Below are 18137 nucleotides of genomic sequence, written 5' to 3'. Positions count from 1 at the left end.
CTGAGCCACCCAGGCACCCCAAGTCCAGCAGAAACTCTTCATTGAACTTTTTGTTTTGTGACTCAGTTTTTCATTTGTAAACTGGGGATAATAATAGTACCTCATAGGCTTGTGAGAACTAAATGACTTACTAAATATAAAGAATAATTAAGACAGTATCTACCACAGAGTAGACCATGGAGGGCTAGTTTTTATTACTATCATCATCATCTCTTTATTCACAACAACATCAATAATTCAATTTTTTAAGTCAATAGTATTATTTTGGGTCAACCATTAATTATTGGGAGAGTTTCCTTACACGTGTTCTTAGGACATTAGGTAAGGTTCTGGTATGTGATGACTCAAGCTCAGAGGTTCATGTCATCAAATGTCTTACAGAGAACTTACAATAACATGGAAAAGAACTGGGGTTTGAGATTTATATGTTAACTTAGGCATAAAATGATTATGATATATGCATATACTCACTTGAGTTTTTCTTTATTTTTTTTTCAGTCAATCTTAGTTTCCTCTCCTGATGGCAACACAGAATTCTTGGATGTTTGCAATCTCTTTCACATTCATTTCCAGCATGTGGTCTGAATTGATTCCTTGTTTCTCAATTACAACCATCATAGAATCAAGATTAATAACCTGCTTGGTGAGTTTTGTACACTTTGGAATCTGGAGCTTTTGTACTCATTGTGGCCTGTTGGGCTCTCTGTGGTTCTTTCTAAATGCTCCTGCAGTGAAGGTCAAGGACAACAACAGCAAAGACAGGGAACCTGCCTGCCTTTGGGCCATCCCTACCTGTTTCCATGATTTCTTCTCTTCTCCCAGGGATGTAATCATTGTTGAGGAGAGTCTGGAAGTGGATTTAAAGTTCATTAATATAACCCCTGTACTTAGAATAATGCCTGACATATTGGAGGTACTCACTAAGTATTTGTGGAATAATTAAACATATGAGAGGTCTGGTGGACCATGTTGCACTCTACTAAACAGACTGTCACTGAAGCATGACAGAGAGGTAGAGCACCTGTCTACTGTACTATCCTGTGGGGCTGGACTCCCATCTCTACCTGCCGCATGGAGCATCTGCCTATTATTATCAGGCCCTTCAACTCAAGGCACAGGGTACCCGGGGCAGGTTTTACTTTTCATGGCCATTGCACTTGGTTTCACTAGTTCCAAGAGGTTGAGCAGAACTTATGAAGAGAGAAGGAAAGAAAGAAAGAAAGAAAGAAAGAAAGAAAGAAAGAAAGAAAGAAAGAAAGAAAGAAAGAAAGAAAGAAAGAGAGAAAGAAAGAAGGCATCCTGGAAAGATTTTTATTCCTGGGCTCACTGGTCATTCCCTCAACATTCCTCCAGAAAATACTTAATAGCAGCCCCTTCTGTATTGAACATAGGCCAAAGTAACATAATACTGTAGACCTGTATACTCTAATTAGTATAAATAAATACAACCAAATAAAATACTTCATGAGAATCATAAGTGGCACAAAAATAGGATTCTATATACCATATAATGTCAAATGGGATGATTGATTTTCAGTGAGGAGAACAGGAAAGCTTCAGAGAAGAGGTGGTATTCTCTTTATCATGGAAAGAATGAAGAACATTTCAATAGGCAGAGTTGTGTGTTATTAATAAATACTATAATTATAAAATAGTAATATTACAACCATCTGTCAGAAAGTTTCATTATTAATCCATATTAATCCAAATATGTCTCTGAATTTTTGTCTGTGATTCCTTGTGCTCCAAAACTGTGATTCTGAGCCACTTTAACCAAGAAACACCTATAGGTAAGAACAAGTCAGTTTATAAGGCCATGTGCTGGGACACTATTATAGGATTTGGTGGAGGTATTGCCCTTTCTTCCTTCTTTTCTTTACTACACACGTGAGAGATCTGTCCCAGATGACAGATTTCTGATGTTCATTCTTTCTCAGTTAATAATTGTATTTATTTTATTGCAAAAAATGAATTACCATCTTTCTCTGAGAATGCTTTCAAGTGTCCTATTTCTCCCGACTAATGACGAAAAGTGGAGACTGTGACAGGTGTTTAATATATTTGAGAAAGATCTAAAGGAAGGATGAGATTGAGCGATTTTTCAAATTCCCTTCCTATAATTTTGCTCATTTATTCAGCAGCTATTCATGAAGTGCCTGCTTTGTCTCATTCTAGACAATAGAGTATTCCTGGTAGAGTTGTTAAGCGTTATTAATTTATACTCTAACTATTCAATAGAAATGCCGTACTTTTTTTCAGATATGATGTGTGATCCAACATCTAGATAAAGGCTTTAATTTTGGTTGTTCGTGTCCCCAACAGCGTTGATGAGTCCCATTACTCAAGGAGCATTTAATGGTAAGAAGCAAGGAGCATAGTCGGGGGACATGCATTCAACTAGTATTTACTGAGCCAGGTACTATATATAAAATTTAACGTTATGAGTAGTTTAGTTTTCTGAAAATGACAATCAGTCGAAGATAGAAAAAGGGGGTCAGTTTTAAAGTTGAGCACAACATGTATTTTTGTTCTGAAAGGGAGAAGGAAGGTGTGGGAAGAAGGCAGACAAAGCAAGTTGAAGATCAGTTTGCCCATAGGGAGAAATTCATTGCCCACCAAAGAAATGTCCATTTAAACAAGGACAGAGGATCTGCTACCTGCTGGACGATACAAAAGGTGACTTGTGCCTAAGGTTCGCTCCGCCTGTCGCGCCGCAAGCCGCACATGGTGGCTAACACGTCCTGCAACGTTGGGGACAGCCTGCCCGCTGGGGAGCCGCTGACACCCCGCGCTCCGCGTGCTGGAGCCGGCAGCCGCCCCCACCTGCGGCACGGCGCCGGAGCCCCGCCCCCTCGGGCGCGCGGGCCAATGGGCTGGGCCCCAGGGGGCGGGCCGCGGCCGGGCGGGCGGTGCGAGGCCCGGGGGGCGGAGCGAGCGGGGCGGGGCGGTGGTGGCCGTAGCTGCTGGGGCGGCTGCGGCGGCGGCGGCGGCGGCGGCGGCGGCGGCGGCGGCGGCGGCGGCGGCTTGGCCCGGCGTCCGCGGGCCGTGGGGGATGGGGGCGGCGAACTCCAGCCCTCGGCGGAGGCGGCGGCGGCCGTGAGTGTTGGGCGGGTGTCCGCGTCCGAGACGCGGGATGGAGCGCCGCGGTGAGTGTGGGGCGGCGGCGCTCGCTCCGGCCGCGGCGGCTGGGGCTCGGGGCTGGGGTCGTCCGCGGTGCGGCGGGCCAGTTGCGGTCCAGGGTGTGGGTGGCCCATGCGGCGGCCCCGAGCCGAGGCGGCTGCGGGCTGCGCTGAGGGTCGGGCTCGTGTCCTCTGTGCTGCTGGTTCTCCGGGAGGGGTCCGATGGGGCGAACGGCGCCCCGGGTGCGGTAGGAGCGGAGGAACCGGGAAGGGCGCGAGCATTCGCTGCGCGGACACTTTGGACCCCGGTTGCGTGTCCTGAATTAGGCGACGCCGCGCGGCCGCGGGGGAAAGGCTCGCCCGGCCGACTTTCATCCCCTTCCAGGTTCTCCCCCCGAGCGTCCTGCCGCCCCTCTCGCTTTTCTGGCCACAAGCCCTCATCGCCTCCGTGCGCAGTTTGGGGTTTCCTTTACCCCCTTACCCTATTGGTTTCCTTCACTGGGACTTAACGTTCGTCTTCCTCGCTTGGGATCTTTTTTTGGAAGTTTGGTGGCGTTTCCTGAAATTTCAGTCTGACAACTGGCAAGGATGAGATAAAATAACAGACATCTCGTGTTCCATATCTACCTTTTCTTATCACACTTCACGTCACCTAGGCCCAGGCTGTTTATTATTTGGAGAGGTGGGGGAAGAACTGAAGATAGAAAAACACTCTCCCTTTCTGAGTGCCCCCACTCATGCTTCTCTTTCACTCTCTCCACACGACTCCCCTCTCCCTACTCCTTTTCCCCGCAGTAACTGGCCCTTCACCGCCACCCTCTCCGTCCACCTTTTCCCAAGCCTTGGCTCTAGGACAAGTCCTGTGCTTTGCAAAATGGAATTGACAGGCGGGGGCTTGGAGCTATTGGTAAGACAACGTATCCCTGTGAGTTTGTTTGTGTCCCTGGATGTCCCAGGACCCTATCATGGAAACTTGGTGCTGAAGGCGGTCTTCCTTTGGCCAGAAGAGTAGCCAGGGGCTCTCCTTGTCTTTGAGCCCATCCGAAATGTCCAGGGTCTATCTCGCTTTTTCACCACCACCACTCTTTACAGACAAGGGTGAGGTGTTTTTTGTTTATTTGTTTTTGTTTTTTGTTTTTACCACTACCCCTCTGTACATTGGGGTTTGGGGATTTTTTTTGGCATCCTCAGTCTTCTAATATTGGATATTTGGGGAGTATTAAGTGTTTGGTGAAAGTTCCAAGACTCTGGTGGAGCCAAAATTGCCATCAAGCTTTTTGTTCCTCATTTCTCTTTTCCTTTCCTCTTTTAGTGGGAATTAGCTTTGCATCTTCATTCCATTTGGGAAAGGGGTTTTCTCTTCAAAAAAAAGAATTCATGAGTAAAGAAGTCAGAACAAATTATGAGAATCTTGGAGATTTAGATTCCTTTCTTCAGAGATTTCTTTAGGCAGTTTGCCAGAAATGCATAATTAGAAATGCTTCCTGATTGTAGGAACAGTGCAAGTGAGGAGCCCTGACACTTAAAATTCATTAGCTTTATGGCACAAATAGCTCTGGTCATCTGATTCTGAGAAGGGTTTGAGAGTGAACTTGAAGGAAAGTAAGGTAGGTCTGGGTAGAAAATGTTTCAGTCCCCAAATTGGTAGGAAATAGAACTTTGGCTGAGATGAAGAAAGCACTGTTCAGCAAATCGGTGGTGGCTGGTCGTTCCTACTCTGCCCATCTGTCTAAAATAGAACATCCACCTAAATTATCGGTGCCTTCACTTCCCAGCTGTAGAAGCCCTTGACCTAGGAATGTGGGCTTCTACAACCACTGCTGTTGGTCCCAGGAGTCAGCACTGTGTTGAACAAAGCCCACACCCAGAAGGCCCCCTGGAAGGATTTGGATTCCTGTGCCATTGGTGATTCATTCAGCAGTCACCCAGATACTTGAGTTTCATCCCACTGTATGTTAGACAGGGTCCTGTGGAAACTTTCATAGGTAGTTACAAATTGATAGGGCCCAAGGCATAATATATTGGGTTACCCAGGAAAGTATATTAAATGTCCTATAGGAAAGTAGAGGGATGATTTATTTTCAGTGGAGGGGATGAAATGAAAAGACTTCTTGGAAGAAATGATGTTTTGTGTGAGATTGAAATTAAGAGAATAATTTCAGTAAGCACAGAAGGCAGAAAGGCCCTTCTGGACAGAATTGCTGGTTATATGTAATGCATACCAGGATGTTACTGATCAGCTTCCGTGATTTTGCTTTGAAGGCTATTTTGTTTGTTTTTCGTTTCCTACCTCAGCTCCAGATGATGATGAGCCACAGTACATAAGGACACATGGATGTGTAAAGAAACAAGGAGGTTTAAAAGGAAAGTCAGGAACATGTTTTGGTACATGAGGATTTTTGTGGAGTGTTTACCCTTCCTTCTTTATCTTTATTATTACTCTGATAAGCAAAATAGCCATTTGCTTGTACTGCCTCCTTAGATAAGAATTTTTCTTTTTCTTAGAAAATGTTTCAGTATTTGTCATTGGGAAAGTTTTCAAATACCATAGTCTTCCTTCCCAAGGAAGAAGATGGAAAATAGTTTGAAAAGTATTAAGGAAGGGAGTCAGTTGAGTTTGAAGGACTATTCAAATGTACCATTCTGTAATTTTATAATTTATTTATCTAATATTCATTGAGCACTAGCATGCTATCAGATTTTTATACACTTTGAGTGAGTTTTGACAAACATGTACACCCATGTAATTACCTCTGTAAATCAAGATCTTAGAACATTGCCATCACTCCAAAAAGTTCCCTCCTGCTCATTTGGAACAACCCCCCATCACACTACAACTCCTGTCCCCAGGCAACAAATCATGCTTTTTGTTACTAAAGATTAGGTTCATCATCTTCTAGAATTAATGTAAATGGAATTATACAGTATATATTCGTTTGTGCCTGGCTTCTTTCATTTAACATAACGCTTTTGAGATTTACCCATGGTTTTTGCTATATCATGGATATCTGTTGTTAAATAGTATTCCATTTTAAGGCTATGTCACAATTTGTTTATGCATTCATCAGTTGATGGACCTTTGGTTTTTCTCCAGTTTTTGACTCTCATGAAAAAAAGTTGCTGTGTACATTTATGTACAAGTTTTTGGATGAACATACGTTTTCATTTCTGCTGGGTTGTATGGTAAACGTATGTTTAATTGTATAAGAAACTGCCAGCCTGTTTTCCAAAGTGGTACTTCATGTAGCAGCAATGTGTGAGAGTTTTAGTTGCTCTACATCCTACCCAAAATTTGATATTTAATTCTAGCTAAAATTAGGAATTCTCATAGATATTTAGTGGTATCTCATTGTGGTTTAAATTTGCATTTCCCTGGTACTAATGATGTTGAACACTATTTCAGGTGCTTATTGCCCATTTGTGTATCTTCTTTTGCAAAGTTTCTGTTCAAATATTTTACTCATTAATTTATTGGGTTGTTTGTTTCTTATTGAGTTATAACAGTTCTTGATATAATTTGGATACAATTCCTTTGTCAGATATTTTCTCCCAATTTGTGGCTTATCTTTCATTTCTTAAGTTGTTTTTCAAAGAGCAGAGGTTCTAAATATTGATGATGTCCAGTTTAACAATGTTTTCTTTTGTGGTTCTTGCTTCTTGTGTCTGTTTGAGAAACTGTTCCCTAGATTTTCTCCCATGTTTTCTTGAAAGGGAGGGATTCTCGAACTTTTTCTTAAAGGACTAGATTATAAATATTTTAGGCTTGTAGACTGTAGCACCTCAACTATTCAACTTTGCTGTTGTAGTTCAACAGCAATTATTGACAATACGTAAACATTTAGGGATGGCTGTGTTTCCGCCAAACTTTTATTTATAAAAACAGGCAGCTGCCCCCTCTGAGTCCTGAATTTAAAAGGCTGATAGATTTAGGTTATATGTTTAGGTTTATGATACATGTTGAGTTTAATTTAAGGTATGCTGTGAAGTAAGAGTCCAGGATCATTTGTTTCTCATATGGATATCAACTTATTTCCCCATCATTTATTGAAGAGACTATTTTTTCCCCCATTGAATTACTTTGACACCTCTTGAAAATCAGTTGACTGTATATATGTGGTTCTGTTTCTGGACTCTATTCTATTATGTTAATGCGTGTCTCTAAATCAATGTCATGCTATTTTGATTACTGTAGCTCTGTAGTTAAGTTTTGAAATCAGGCAGTGTAAGTCCTCAAACTGTTCTTTTTCAAAATTGTTTTGACCATTCCAGTTCTTTTCCATAATCATATATATTTTACACTCAGCCTGTCAATTTCTACAAAAAAGCCAGGAGGAATATTGTTTAGGATTACTTCAAACTATTGATCTATTTGAGAGAAATAAAAGTTTTAACAGTATTGAGTCTTCCAATCCATGAACATGGTAAACTTGTTGATTTATTCACTTCTTTAATTTCTTGCATTAGTGTTTTGTAGTTTTAAATTTAAGATCTTGTATGTGTTTTATTAAATTTATTCCTAAAAAATCTTGTTTTTTGATGTAATTGTAAATGGTACTAGTTTCTAAAATTTTATTGTCCAATTGTTTGTTGCTAGTATATAGAAATAAATTTGAAGTATACTGACTTTATATTCTGTGACCTTATAATATTCATTTATTAGTTGTAGTAGCTTATTTATAGGTTCCCTAGGATTTTCTAGGTATACAAACATGTCAACTTGGAATAAAGTGTTTTACTTTTTCCTTTTCAATCTGAATGTGTTTTATTTCTTTGTCTTGTTCTATTGTACTGGCAGAGACCTTCAGTAACAATATGAATCCTTATCTTGAGAGGAAAACATGGTCCTTCATCATGATGCTAGCTGTAGATTTTTTGTAGATGCCTTTTATCAGGTTGAAATTATTTTCTGTGCTGACTGCTTTAATCATGAATTGATGTGGAATTTTGTCAGATGGTTTTTCTCTATTGAATATTAAAGTAAGCTTGCATTCCTGGGACAAACCCTTCTTGGTCATAATGTATTATCCTTTCTTATATATTGGTGGATTTGACTTACTAATACTGCGTTACGAAATTTTGCCTAAAGTTTTCTTTTAATGTCTTTGTCTGATTTTGTTATCAGGGTGATGTTGATTTCATAGAATGAGTTGGGAAGTGTTCCTGCCTCCTCTATTTTCTGAGAGTTTTTGTAGGATTATTTTGTCTGGTTCAATAGAGTTCATCATTAAGCCCATCTGGGTCTGCAGTTTTCTTTGTAGACATTTTAAATTATAAATTCAATTTCTTTAATACATGTAAGGCTATTTCGGTTTTCTATTCTTGTGTTAGGTTTGGTCATTTGTATCTTTCTAGGAATTTTTCCCATTTCATCTGAGTTGTTGAACTGGCAAAGTCTTGGTAACATTTCTGTTACCCTTTTAATATCTGTAGGGTCTGTACTGATATTTCTTATTTCGTTCATGATTTTAGTAATTTGCATTTTCTCCTTTTTTAATCAGTCTGGCTAAGTATTTATCTATTTAATTGCTCTTTTCAAAAAACCAGCTATTAGTTACATTCATTTTTCTCTGTTGTCTGTTTTCTGTATCTGTTTCTACTCTTACCGTTATTTCCTTTCTCTTACCCTGTTTAATTTGCTTTTCATTTTCTAGCTTCTTAAAGTGGAAGCTTAGATCATTGATTTTAGAACTTTATTTTTAAAAGCATCTAAAACTGCATATTTACCTAACCACTGCTTTTACTGTGTAACTTACACATTTTGAAATTCTGTGTTTTCATTTTCATTCAGTTCAAAATATTATTTAAATGTATATTTTATAATTTCCAAATATTTGAGGATTTTCCAGTTATTTTTCTGTTATTAATTCCAAATTTAATTTTGGTTGGGTCAGAGTACATACCCTATATGATTTCAAATCCCTTAAATTTATTTTTGTATGGTCCCATATATAGTCTGACTTAGTGAATAGTTTATATGCATTTGAATAGAATGTGTACGCTGCTGTTGTTGGGTGGAGTAATCTATAAATGTCTATCAGGTCAAGTTGGTTGATAGTACTGTTCAACTTTTCTATATCCTTACAGATTTTCTGTTATTTGTTCTATCAGTTAATGAAAGAGGATTGTTGAAATCTTATCATTGGGATTTGTTTATTTTTCCTCACATTTCTGTCAGTTTTTGCCTCATATATTCTGGAGCTCTTTTTAGGTGCAAACATTTGTAGGATTATGTCTTTATGACTAATTGATTCATTTAACATTATGATATCCTATCCTGGTAAAACTCCTTGTCTAATATACTAGAGTTACTTCTGCTTTCTTTTGATTTGCATGATGCATCTTTATTTGTTGTTTTGCTTTCAATCTATCTTGGTCTTTATATTTCAAGTCTATTTCTTATAGGCAGTATGTGGTTGAGTTTTATTTTTCTATTCAGTCTGATAATCTCTGCCTTTTTATAGGGGTGCTTAGAGTATTTATATTTAATGTAATTATTGCTATCATTGGGCTTAGGTCTATCTTGCTGTTTGTTTTTAATTTGTCATCTGTTTGGTTTTCTCCTCTGTCTTTTTATTCTTGTCCTGCCTTCTTTTGGATTAATTCCTTAAAATTCCATTTATGTCCTCTATTGGCTTCCTAAATGTATCTGTAAAGATTTTAATACACATTTTTAGCTTCCTCTTATGATTATTTATTATTATTATACACCTTCAAATAATATTATGCTACTTCACATATAATGTAAGAACCTTATTGTATAGTTTCATTTCCCTCCTTACTTGGTGCTATTGTCATACATTTTACTTCTGTATATGTTGTGAATGCCACAGCACATCGTTATTACTTTTGTTTTAAATATGAATTTTTTAAATTTACAGAATGAGGCTTGTTTTAAGGCTTTTTTGGGGGGTGAATCTAGAATACCATATTTGTTAGGTCTGAGTTAGATTTTACCATCAACACATGCCATTTTGGGACCTCGTTGTCAGGTTCATCAGGTCTCTCAACTCTGGCTGATGAAAATTCAGAGGTCTTCCAGACCTGTGGGAGCCCTGGAAATTGTTCAGTTACAACTTCCTGGAAATTCTTTGCCTATCCTTGGTGGGATTTCACCCACACGTGTGTGGCTTTGGATTCCGCAAGAGAATTAAGGGATCGCCTGGGCAGATTTCTGGAGCTCATCTTTGCCTACCTCCTTCCTCTTTGGTACTCTGTTCTACAGATTCCAGCTGCCCCGATCTGCTCTGCTTGTCTTTCTACTTCCTGTGCCGTGGTCTAGAATGTGCCTCCAGGCAGAAAGGTGGGGCAGTTGAAGGCCTACCTCATTTGTTTGCGATCCCATATCTCAAGGATCATAGTTCTATGTTGTCTGTGGTCCAGTTCTGAAAAGAATATAGTGGAAGGGCAAGTCTGGTCTCATTTATTCCTGCACTTGATGTGTCTAAAAATTTAAGCCTTTTTAAATCTACATATTTCTTTCCATCTTTTTCCTTGACATTTATTTAAGAAATTATGTTATTTGTTCTATAAAATGACCCACAGTCTAGATTTTGCTGGGTACATCCTATGATATAATTCAGCATTATTTTTCTATATTGCTTATGAAGTAGTATTTAGGCCTAGAGCAGAGTTTCTCAACCTTGACATTATTTCTCAACCTTGACACTATGTAGGCCTGATAACTCTGTTAGGAGTGGGGGTATAAAGGTCGGGGGGGCTGCTCTCCTGTGCACGTAAGATGTTTTAGCAGCATCCCTGTCCTCTACCCACTAGATGTCAGTACAACCCCCTCCCCAGTTGTGACAACCAAAAATGTCTGTAGACATTGTAAAACGTTTTTAGACCCATGTTCTGTTATGAAAAGTAGGCTACCTAAACTACAGAAACAACTTCAGGAATATGAAGACACCTACCTAGCAAAAATAACAATACCGGCTAGTTAACACTGCAGAGAACACATGAAAAAGATTTTAACAATAAGCAATTGGAGGCTTTATAGAGTAGCTGATTCAAGGGCAGCATATAGAGGATGTGAGTTTCTGTTTCAGAAGGAAAAAAATAACAGAGATGATGTAAATTGGTAAAAACACAAGTAGTTTATTTTCAATTACATGTTGCTTTCGTAAATGTTTTTTTCTGCAACTCATTGAACATTTTAAGACACTGGACTTCTACCATAGGTAGATGGGTTTACTTTTTTTTTTTTTGGTAGCATTTTACAATTTAATTATAAGCCAAGAATTTTGAACTTCCAGAAAGATACTATTTGTGTGATATAAAATTACTTAAAATGCAAATTGGGAGAATTAATAAAATAACCCTTTTAATTTTAAGATGAACCACCATTTTTGCAAATGTTTCCAAGGGTGGAAAAGATGACAGGTAATTAATGTATTTTTAAAAAGATGTAAAAGAATTGGGATTGAGAGACTTCTCAAAATTTCCCTCAGATAACCTTACTTATAATTTAACCGTCTAACATTCATTGAAGACCCACTCTCTGTCAGGTTCTATGCACAATAGTTGTGTTTTGAGATGGTGTTGAGGTAGATCTGGTGGGAAGGGTCTTAAAATTAACCCAGAGCAGATCTGAGGGGCAGACTTTCCTCCTGTGAGCTCCCTGAGGGTTGCCCTGCCCCTACCCCTATTGGCCTTCAGAATTCTTTCCTCTTTCCCCATTAATGTCCTTCAGTTTAGTCATCAGTGATTTCCATGGTGAGTGTCCATAGTGTATCATTCTCCTCCAGTGGAGTTTGAAGATGTTAGGCGTCTTCATCATTTCTAGTGCTTTTGAACTTAGTATGGTTATGTTTAAGGTTTAGTGGATATGTTTTTAAAAATTAAGTCTGCAAAAATAATAGTAGAGCCCAGTAATCAGGGAGCCTGGGGTTCTTGTATTTATCTTTTTCATGTAACAACATAGGGGCCTGATTGGCTTCACTTCCTTAGAAGTGTGAGAGGTGTCCCTCCTTCCCTTTCTATGTCAGTGGGTAGTCTCTCAATCTCTTTCTCTCTATCACCTTTTTATCTCTCTTATTAATTCATCTTATTTTCTTTGCCTGTGCTTGTCTCTGCATCTTTGTCTTCTTTTCCTCTCTGCCTTTCCTCTCCACAGCCTTCTCACCTTCTCACATCTTTGTCTCTCTTTCTCCACTTTTTCTCTCCCTACCTCCTGTGTGCTCCTCACTGTTTCTGTCACACCACCACCTCCTCCCCACATACCCTTTCTTCCCAAAAGGACCTTATTCAGCACATTGTCAGTGACATTGTGAGCTCCACTTCAACAAGGAACACAGTCCTCCTTATTAAGGGTAATGGTGGATAAGATAGCACAAAGTAATTAATATTTAAAATAGATGTAAGGAGATGTTTGAGGTTGCATGAGTACCTCAGATTTCTTCCCCAAAGTCTTATGATTTAGTCAGGGTTGCACAGCTCCAGTCCCCTTTTGGCCTAGGGACTCCTGACCTCTCCTCTTACTAGTTTGTTTCCATGCAAGGCACCATCAGTTTCTGTGATGAGAATCCCCGGTGCATTTTTCTTTTTAAGTATGCTTAGAAGGACAGTTTGGTTTTGATATTTCCTGATTATCTGTGACATGTCCTTAGTACTGTAGTGTTTCGGTTTTGAAGGGATAAATTTGTGTAGGTTGAGTCTGAAAAATCCATTGTGCAGCTAAAGTAACCGAAGAGCTGAGCATTTTCATATTTATCTTCTCCAAGTAGCATCTGAGGGACCACATTTGCTTTATTTCACTAACATTGTTTTTCCTGTAAGGGTTCAAAGACGTTCCTCTTCTCTTTGTCAATGAGTATTTTCTCCTATTCTCACTACTTCACTTGTTGGCTCTATCAGGCTCATTATTTTTTTCTGTCTGTAAGTAGGTAGTCTCTCCCTTCTTTTATTTCTCATTCTTATTTCTCATTCCTATTTTCTCTGTCATCACCTTTCCCGACCTTCTTTGGTTTTGCCTCCTCCTATGTCTGCACCCCCATTTTCTTTCTACTTTTCCTCTTCACACTCTCCTGTGTTTCTCTGCTTTCTCCCATGGTGAAAATTTTTCTGTCTCCACCATTACCCACAGTCAGCTGCCCCATGTGACCTCTGTTTCTCCATCAGTTTTTTCTAAATGTTCCAACACTGACACAAAGGACATTGCTTGTTCCAGTGTGTAGTACGATATGGAAGCTGACGTGCTTGGGCCGCTGATTCTTTCCTTAATTATTCCATCCTCTCAGACATTTTCTCATTGAGTTTTGAGAGAGCAGTTTAAGAAAGTAAAATAGGTCTAAGTGGAAAATATTACCCTCTACAGAGGGGAGTTGAGCCAGGCGTGTTACACTTTACCGGTGTGAGGTCTTGTTTTTGTTTTTGTTTTCTTAAAGGCGTTGATGAGGAACAGGTGATCAAAAGAAGTTCCTTGTAAGAAATGTAGATGCTCATCTGAGAAACTCTTGTTAGCCAGATCTAGTCATCAGGAGACTTGTGCCTAAGGTTCGCTCCGCCTGCGCGCCGCAAGCCGCACATGGTGGCTAACACGTCCTGCAACGTTGGGGACAGCCTGCCCGCTGGAGAGCCGCTGACACCCCGCGCTCCGCGTGCTGGAGCCGGCAGCCGCCCCCACCTGCGGCACGGCGCCGGAGCCCCGCCCCCTCGGGCGCGCGGGCCAATGGGCTGGGCCCCAGGGGGCGGGCCGCGGCCGGGCGGGCGGAGCGAGGCCCGGGGGGCGGAGCGAGCGGGGCGCTGTGGTGGTGGCCGTAGCTGCTGGGGCGGCGGCTGCGGCGGCGGCGGCGGCTTGGCCCGGCGTCCGCGGGCCGTGGGGGATGGGGGCGGCGAACTCCAGCCCTCGGCGGAGGCGGCGGCGGCCGTGAGTGTTGGGCGGGCGTCCGCGTCCGAGACGCGGGATGGAGCGCCGCGGTGAGTGTGGGGCGGCGGCGCTCGCTCCGGCCGCGGCGGCTGGGGCTCGGGGCTGGGGTCGTCCGCGGTGCGGCGGGCCAGTTGCGGTCCAGGGTGTGGGTGGCCCATGCGGCGGCCCCGAGCCGAGGCGGCTGCGGGCTGCGCTGAGGGTCGGGCTCGTGTCCTCTGTGCTGCTGGTTCTCCGGGAGGGGTCCGATGGGGCGAACGACGCGCCGGGCGGCCGTGAATGGTGACCCACAGCAGATGACGATTGAAATTAAAGCAAACATGTAAAACGTCCCACCGTTCACGTACTGTTCTAAGACTGCTCCACATTTTAATTTATTTAATTCTCGCGACAGGTCCGTGATTATTTAACTTATTTTTTACACGGGGAAAATGAGGTTAACCTGGCGGAGCACACAGTCTAGTAATTGTCAGAGCGCGGGTTTCAACCCAGGCAGTTTTGCTCCAGAATATGTGCTCTTGACCGCTACCGAGTCTGGTCTTAGCTCTGACCCGCCCCACTCCCACCTGTCCTGAGAGCAATCCTCAATTCAACTGGGTTCCATTTCTGAGACGTTTTAGAATTTCCGTGGTTCATTGTTCTCCTCGTCTCTGTCTTTTGGGCTGAGGAGGAGCTTTTTCGTTCCGAGGTCTCAGTGTCAATGGTTTTTCCCAATTCGGTTGTGGATGTGTTTGGGGCTTGACTGTTGTTTTATTTTTTTCTTAACAAGTGATTCCAAGAGCCCTAATGACTGAGCCTCATGTCTCCATGATAATATTTTTCTACTCTCATTCTCAAGAAGGAATTGGCCTCACACCCTTTGAGGGGGCAGGACTGTTAGCTGCTAAAGGCGGGAGCTGAGCGCCCCTTCCCCTTTCTCCAGCTGTCTCCGTGACAGTATCTCCTCTGTCGCTATCCATCCATGTCCGCTGCCCTTTTTGGTTGCTCCGTTTCCCCACTCGGTATTTAAATACGGGGATGGGGAGCGTGCTCTTTGGCATTGGGTAATTTTGGCTGGTCAAGAGGGAGCCCTGCCTGCCAGGAATGCTAGACATTCTGGGGGCGTGGGAGGTTGGGCAGCTTCCTCTTTTTTAAACGTGCTAGGTTCTAACTGCCCAGGAATGAAGTGTATGTGCACTGCATGCCTTTCTTTAGAAATTACAGTTATTTGCATATTATTGATAAAACCTTTTGACTTGCCCCTATGCTGTTTTTGTGGGGAGATTTACGAAAATATAATCGAAGACCTCCAAGATGAATGTTTTCTGATTTTTTAAAAGCATCTTTAAATAGATTCATACCAAATCAGAAACTGTGCTGAAATAGCAGATTTCTGAAATATCTGGCAATTTTTCCTGAGGTGGGAATAGTAAGATGGGAACTATTAAGTAGATATTTGGGGCAGTTTAACACTTCAATTAGCCTAGTGCCTAAAATGAAAGTACTTATATAATGATGTGTTTTTGGGAGGATGTACATGGAGCATGGGACATTTGATTAACACAGGCTACTCAAGTCTTGGGAAAGTCACATTTCAGATACTGGGAAGTTAGTGTTCACATTTCTAATGCATATACTACTTAGAATTTACAACATATAGAGAAAGTAGGTTTGTGTAGTAATATTCTGTTTGCTACAAACTTCTTGGCTAAGTGGATAAAACACGTTTTTAATGTTGATGGTTTGGAGTTGGAAGAGCTGCATGAGATTTAGGAGAGTTTCGCAAATATTTTGCTCAACAATCTGTTTGCACGGTTCAAACTTCACTTGGAAGCCATTTAGTAGGTTTCCACAAAGTCAGTTAAGTTTCTGGAATTGTTTCCAGTGCTGTATTTCTTGCTCACAATCTACAGATATATTGTGGTGAAGCCACATCTTGTTCATTACTTAAGTATATTAAAAAAAAAACACAATCTCCCACAATAAAGCACTGCTAGTAATAATAGCTAACAGTTATTGAGTCTTCATGATGAACCAGGCACAGTGTTAAGTGCTTTCCATATTATTACCTCATTTAATTAAATTGCCAGTGGCTGTATGTTAGTAACTACGTTTTATGTTACCACCAACTAGAGGGTATTCATTTTGAGACATGGGAAGGTAGTGTGGATGATCTTGAAAAGTGTATATCCTCCAAATTTTCCACTATCATAGTTCAATTTTATGAAAACTTGGATTAACTTTGTTATTTAAAATTTTTTTTCACCTGTCATATTTCCTTTTTTTTCAGTTTCCAATATGAAAAATAGTAAATTATATATAACAAAATTATTACATTACTTATAATGCTTACTAGGGGTAGAGAATAACCCTTTTTAGTTCCTCCCTCCTCCCTCCCTGTTTTGTTTGCTTATAGATTTTCTTAGTCTTGAGTAAAAAGGTTTAGGGATTTTTGAAATACTTCTTACAACTTTGGGTTACTAATTTGACATCGTGAAGATGGTGAAATAGGTGAATTGCTTAGATAGGTGAATTGTTTTATTTGAAACTTAGGATATAGGTCTTTAATAACCATCTTTTTGCCAGTGACAGGGATCAAATTTACTAAACTAAAAGCTGTCAAAATTAATCAGAGTGACTTTAATAAGTAAGTTGCAAAAGTGTTAAGTTAGGAATAGTCTTCTCAATGAGTGATTTGTAAAAGAGCTGCCCAAACAAGGTGCTTGAGTGTTTTGTTTTTATTGTTGGTGGGGAGACTTAGGTATAATAATTGTACTAAAAAAATTTGTCCTGGGCTCATTTTAGAAATTATCTACACATTTAAGGATTAATGTTAGATAGGTTTGGAACTAGCTTAAATGTAGAAATTACATTCTCAGAAATAATTTGAGGTTAACAAGAATATTGAATAAAGCAGCACTAAAAGCTATTAGAGAAGTAGAGAAATCTTATTTAATAGTCAGAAGTAGAGAAACAAGAATAGAAATCCAACTTTGATTCCAGTTTTATGTAATCTTGTCTTTATCAGCATTATATACTTGTTTTTTTCTTTTTTGGAAGATAGTGTTTTATAGACAGATTTTTTGAAAAACCATATATATTTTCCATTTAAAACACAGCAACAATCCAAAGTTAACCTTTTTTTCTGTAAAAATTAATTGCAACTTTACAACTTTATAAGTCCAGTGTTCATTCTGAAAATTCATTTATTCTGCAAATAGTTTTTTGAGTAGTTCTTCACTCCTGTGCCAAGCACTGTGCTGTGATCAGGGAACACGTGGTTAGCAAAATGACATGGTCTGGATTTCCTTGGGATTATAATCTAGATGGGAAAACATGAATCATGTATTTGAACTTTGATAAGTACAGTGATGAAAATTATAAGATGCTATAATGCATCTAACAGGAGATTCTGCTCTAGTTTGGTGGTGGTTTTTACAGGGGCAGGGGTGGTCCAGGATCTTTGGGTTGAGGTCAGAATGAGTAAACAAAGGGGAAGGAGTAGTCCAGGCAAGTGGAACTGTATATAGATAGGACCCTGAATCAAATAGTCAGTGTTTTTCTCGTTGTAGGGCCATGACCCATTATGAGTATGAAACCAATTTGATGGGCTGCAATGAGCATTTTAAAAAATGAAATGGGATAGTATAGAAAACATCTGGGTACATCACCTGGTTCCTTAGCCAGAACCAGAATCTGATTTATGCATTCCAACACACATACCACACACAAGCATAACATACTTAATGTGTGTACTGGCTCATGATGTGAAATTATTTCCTACTGTGTGGGTCATGGTAAGCAAGTACTGTTGGAAAATTTGAAGGGAGTGTGTGTGGCAGGAGTGTTGAGAGTGTCCAGTAGGAATTATGACTCCAGATGACAGTGCATGGGTAGGTAGGAGCCAGATCTCATGTTGTGCCTTAGAGTTCTCAATAGATTCTCACTTGTCCTTTGGAAGAGTTTTAAGCAGAGAAATGACATGTTGGGATTCATGTTTTGAAAAGTGTACTCATTACATTTGGAACGGGGTAAGAATGGATGTGGAGAGATCATTAGGAAATTAGTAACAATAGCTCAGACAAGAAATGGTGGTACTTCACCTAGTATGATAGTACAGACAGAAGTAGGTAGAGTAAAGATACTGTAGATTAGGAAGGAAAAAAATCTAGGGA

The 18137-nt window shown here is 40.5% G+C and overlaps 1 protein-coding gene and 1 long non-coding RNA gene across 6 annotated transcripts in view; one reads left to right on the top strand and one right to left on the bottom strand.

The window, feature by feature from the left end:
* LOC113909428 overlaps positions 1 to 2788 on the bottom strand; it is a 33877-nt gene extending 31089 nt beyond the window's left edge. For both annotated transcript variants that reach the window (XR_003515733.1, XR_003515732.1), the window contains exons 1-2: positions 2658 to 2788; positions 793 to 847 (exon numbers count right to left, since the gene is read on the bottom strand). This is a non-coding gene — a long non-coding RNA (uncharacterized LOC113909428). The remainder of the gene's footprint in view (positions 1 to 792; positions 848 to 2657) is intronic.
* Positions 2789 to 3018: 230 nt separating this feature from the next.
* The window catches only part of ARHGAP29 (Rho GTPase activating protein 29), a 73064-nt gene continuing 57945 nt past the window's right edge, over positions 3019 to 18137 (top strand). For 2 of the 4 annotated variants that reach the window (XM_027598426.2, XM_027598421.2), the window contains exon 1: positions 3019 to 3146. The gene's annotated coding sequence lies outside the window, so the exon portion shown is untranslated. Of the gene's footprint in view, positions 3147 to 13879; positions 14037 to 18137 lie in introns of those variants that run through there. The other 2 variants (XM_027598413.2, XM_027598425.2) reach the window with 2 other exon arrangements.

The sequence above is a fragment of the Zalophus californianus genome, chromosome 4, assembly GCF_009762305.2.
Source record: "Zalophus californianus isolate mZalCal1 chromosome 4, mZalCal1.pri.v2, whole genome shotgun sequence".
Taxonomy (NCBI): domain Eukaryota; kingdom Metazoa; phylum Chordata; class Mammalia; order Carnivora; family Otariidae; genus Zalophus; species Zalophus californianus.
Note: the sequence above shows the minus strand (reverse complement) of the source record. Positions and strands in the feature narration are given on the sequence as shown.